The sequence below is a fragment of the Mastomys coucha genome, unplaced genomic scaffold, assembly GCF_008632895.1.
Source record: "Mastomys coucha isolate ucsf_1 unplaced genomic scaffold, UCSF_Mcou_1 pScaffold23, whole genome shotgun sequence".
NCBI lineage: Eukaryota > Metazoa > Chordata > Mammalia > Rodentia > Muridae > Mastomys > Mastomys coucha.
The window spans coordinates 75538016-75542880 of NW_022196906.1; the positions used below are offsets into that span (position 1 = coordinate 75538016).

General features: G+C 35.4%; 1 long non-coding RNA gene across 1 annotated transcript in view; it reads right to left on the bottom strand.

Moving 5' to 3' along the window:
* LOC116073242 overlaps window positions 1-1484 on the bottom strand; it is a 5018-nt gene extending 3534 nt beyond the window's left edge. The window contains exons 1-2 of the long non-coding RNA XR_004111738.1: window positions 1385-1484; window positions 23-352 (exon numbers count right to left, since the gene is read on the bottom strand). This is a non-coding gene — a long non-coding RNA (uncharacterized LOC116073242). The remainder of the gene's footprint in view (window positions 1-22; window positions 353-1384) is intronic.
* Between the last annotated feature and the right edge of the window lie 3381 nt (window positions 1485-4865).

The following is a 4865-nucleotide window of genomic DNA, read 5'->3' on the forward strand; positions in this document are numbered from 1 at the left end:
TAAGAAGGAATGAAATGTCTACCTTTTGGTCTTCCTTCTTCTTGAGTTCCTTGTGAAATGTGGGTTGTCCTTAGCTTTCAATCATGTTAGTAGCTTCCTGTGGGTCTTATTGGAGGTTTCCCATGGAGATCTCTGGCCCAGCTTGGTGGGGAAGCCCTTGTGAAGAGAATCCAGCAAGCACGGACCGGACCGGACTGTCTCTGCCCTCTCTTCCAAGATGCTCTGTCTCTCCATGCTGCCCTGTACTGAGTTGAGTAGGGTTGGGCTGACAGGCGGACTAGCCAGTGAGGAGTGTGGCACAGCTTCAGGCCGAGTTTTAGGAGAGCAAATCTCTTCCCAAGTGTTAACAGCTCTAAGAACAGAAGGCTCAGACCATGGAGTAGATCTTTCACATGTTTTACTTCCCTGGATACCATACATATATATATATAGTTTTGGAGGTCATTCAGATTAAGGCAGCAGTTATCTCTCATTGGTTTGGGCTGGGAATCTTTATTTGCATGTAAGAGGGCTTGACCAATATTGTACACCTCTCCTGTTGGGGCCGTTGTGGGGGGTTAGGCTGAAATCTGAGCCATTGGTGTCAGGAGCAATCACTGAACACCTACCGTCCCTTATGAACAAATTTACATTGCTCAGTGGGTCTCCGGGGTTCCAAGGTAGCTCTGCTCTACTGGACTCCAGCTGTCAGAACTCTCCACTGCCCCACAACTTCCTACTAAGGAGATCAGGAAATACAATTGTAAATTACACTCTCTCTCGGGGCTGGAGAGATGGTTCAGTGGGTAAGAGCACTGTCTGCTCTTCCAAAGGTCCTGAGGTCAAATTCCAGCAACCACATGGTGGCTCACAACCACCCATAATGAGATCTGATGCCATCTTCTAGCACGTCTGAAGACAACTACAGTATACTTATATATAATAAATAAATCTTTTTAAAAGAATAATCTCTCTCACACACACACATATACACACACAGACACACACCACGCACATGCACACACACACATAATAATAATTGTCTTTACTGTCATTGTCTCACTGTCATAAATAGTAACAATAATTATGTGTATTCTGGTAGTTTCTCTTTGACCTTCTACCTTCATTTCTTTTGGATAGGCTCAGAGGTAAGACAGCTACAGTTTAATATTTTTGGTTTTGGAGGACATTCCAAACTGTTCTCCATAATAGCTATGCTAATTTATATTTCCAACAAATATATGTGGAGTTCTTTTCTCACCATCCTTGGTAGCATTTGATGTTTATTGTTTTCTTGGTAGTAGCCATTGTAAACTGGGCAAGATGCTACATCAATGAAGTTTTTATTTGCATTTGGTCATTACTTATGATATGGAGAATTTTAAAATATTTACTATTTACTTACAGTTTTGAAAATTTTTCAAATTAATTATTCCATTTTAACTATATTATTTGAATTTTTGTTTTTGACGGTTTTGTTGTTATATTCTGAAGCTTAGTCCTATGCCAGATGACAAATAACAACATTTTCTCCAACCTATAGCTTGGGTCTTTATTCTGTCACAGAAGTTTTAATATCTTCATTCCTTTGTATTATGACTTCATTTAGAGTATAATCTAAATAAGAATCTGGGGTTCTCATTATTTCTACATTGACTAGTTTTTTCTTTATCTTCTCAATAAACAGAGATAAGTAACATCCTTTAAATATACACATATATTTATATAATATATCATATATTTTAAATTAATACTAATAGTTAAGATTTAAATTTGAGTACTTATTTTTGCTTGAATTCATTCTTATTTATTCCTATTAAGACATATTTTCTAATGAAACACACATAAGCATTTATTTGTCTTACATATATACATTAGACATAATACAATTTCAAATATATCACTTTAGATATAACTTCCTAGATTTATGGAAGTGATTAAATTGATAGGTCTTTTTCTATCCCTTCCTATAAGACAATAAGGACCTTGCTCACTGGTTCTTTCCTCAGATAACATTAACCCTTGGTTGCTACCTTTGGTCTCATCTGGAGGCCACAGTGACTTTGGATGTGTAAGATGGAAAAGGCAGGGTCTTGACATTGCATTCTCCTCAGGAACCTCTTACTACCATGTTGTTGTTTATTGATTATATGCTTCCTACCTACAAACTGTTAAAATTATTCTACACATTTTGTGTATCTGCCAGCTAACTGTTACCAATTTTTATGGTTAGATCTATAAAAGAAAAACAACTTAAATGTAGTGAAACATTAACAGCAGATTCTCATTGCTTTACAGAGGCAAAGAGAAGCAAAAGCCTGGCCTTGATATTTATTAGTGAAATTTCAAGCACTCATTACAGTACTTAGTGTGATGAATTCTGTATTAGGTTAGACATAGAAAGAAGTAGGTTGTTCCTTTAAACTTATATTAGCTATAACATTGAAATGATAACATGTTTTTTTAAAATATGAACTAAATGATTTCATGCAGTTAATTCTCAACCCACAGCTTTATTTCCTCACTGAAGCATACGAATCTAGGCAAGATGTTCCATGCAGCCACCCCAGGCCCATTATTTTGATGTTAAGAAGGTTTTTCTTTTTGGGTGGTTTTGAATTAGCAATTATACAACCAAGGATAATGATTGCTGTTTAATCTTAGGGGCCATCATTATGAAATTAACAATCTTTTTCACTGCTTCGCTGTTGAACACTCTGCTTCACTTCCTGAGGGAGAAAATAAAAATCACAGTATGTCCAGTACTTCTTGTCTTCCACATTTCATTTTCTTTTTTCATGACAAAGAGTAAGTGCATTGGCTTAATGTGACTCAATTTTTACTTCTGGTAATTAAGCATTAATTACTGAATGTTCTTTAGTATGCTTTCATTATGTCTGACTTTCCTCATGTGACTCTGAAAACTTGGATTTGGATCATATTACTTCTGTAGGACACAGGAAAATTACACTAAGTTGGTGGCATTGTTGTTGCCAATGATGTTTCTCTTGACCATATTTTATTGAGTAAAATTGAGCTCTAGACTTTTCTTTGCAGAAGAATGATGATGAAAACAAGTTAACTAACTATATAAGTAAGCTAAAATATTTTAATATTTACATTGGTACTGTATGTAGCAATGATTGTTCTTTATGACACTAAAACAAAAATATCAATTATTTCAAAATTAGATCACATTATCTTGCCTAATCCTACACAATACCATGAATCTACCCAAAATGCATATTTCCTACCCTAAAGTTCATAGCTTAATATTAGCTCAGAATAATTATACATAAGTGTTACTAGAATGGTGAGGGTACCATGTGATGAAAATATTTTATTTTAGTAGAAGGTAGAGGATCAAATTGCATCAAAACGAAATTCTCATTCTGGAATTTAGGGCAGACACTTCTGGGGGGGGGGATTTTCTCAGCTTCTAGATGATGTAATCTCAGTACAAAGAAAAGTACCTCTCTTTAGGATTGACCCAATTTTGGAAAAAACATTTAAATAAATATCAAGGATTTAAAACTATTCTTTGTTTCATTTATTTAAAAGTTTATGTTAATTAGCTTAATTTAGTCATTTTTAATACATATGCATATTAAAATTTCACAATGTACCCATAGATAAAATTATGATTTGCCAAGGACCAGCCTCAACTTGGAAAAGGGTCCTGAGGAAGAGGTGTTTGGGAGCAGCAAAAAGAATGACTCAAAGTTATACAAGTTGACAGCCTTGTGGTTTGTTCTTGCTGGTTCTCCAGACAGCAAGTCTAGATATCTCAGCTATTAGAGGCAAAAGCCTTGTCTTTTATTTAGGAATCAATCCAATCATTTACCCAGGTTCCCTTTTGATTATCCTATGAATTAGCATTTTATGATCTTAGTTGCTTGCTTTTTAGAAGAGGACACCAAGTACATTATTATTATTATTATTATTATTATTATTATTATTATTATTATTATTTGATATTGCAAATGAATTCAGAGATCTACCTGCCTTTGTAAGCACAAACAATAAGCTATTTGGGTGGAATCAGACTCTGAGATCATCATCCCACCATGCCTGAGTCTAAATTCTCTCTGTCCCCAGAGTTGACCTTGAACTCAGAAATCTGCCTGCTTTTGTATCTGCATGCCTTGTGTCTTTCTGACAAGATGGTTCATAGAGTAGCTGCCTCTGTTCTTTTAGGTCCCCGAAGCCCCTCATATAATTCATGTTTTCAGAGTTTTTTTCTCACAGCCTTAAGGGCTGTCCTGAAGGTCACAACATTTACCATTTTTGCTAAGGCCATAAACATGGAAGGCCTTGCCTTCGTGACTTGTGTGCTGTCTCTTGTTATCATAGAATCATTAACTTTTGTAGAAAGGACATTAGCTGATAACCTTGGCAGGAAGAATATTTCTTTAAGGAGGAACATGAAGTAAAATATGTATTTTTATACAGATAAGCCTCACACCCAGCAACCATCATGTCAATACTCATGAAAGCTGCTGGCTCAGTTCCATGGGTGGGAACTTTGTCACACCATTCTTCTTATGACCATGCAGGACTCAGCAATTATTTGCTAATTAAATTCAACAATAAGTAATAATGAAGAATAAATTTAAAAAGAAAATTTTAAACTTTTGTTCATGCTGTGTCACTAGACCTTAGAAATTTAAAGAAAAATGTGTACATGAGTATGACTAACCTATTTTATCAGAAAAGTGCAAAAATTGTTTTCTTTTTATTTCTTCTTCATGGACATATTTGAATATTAAAAAAGGAGGAGGTGGAAGAGGAGGAGAGGGGAGGAGGAGGAGGATGGGGAGAAGAAGAAGGTGAAGAAGAAGAAGAAGAAGAAGAAGAAGAAGAAGAAGAAGAAGAAGAAGAAGAAG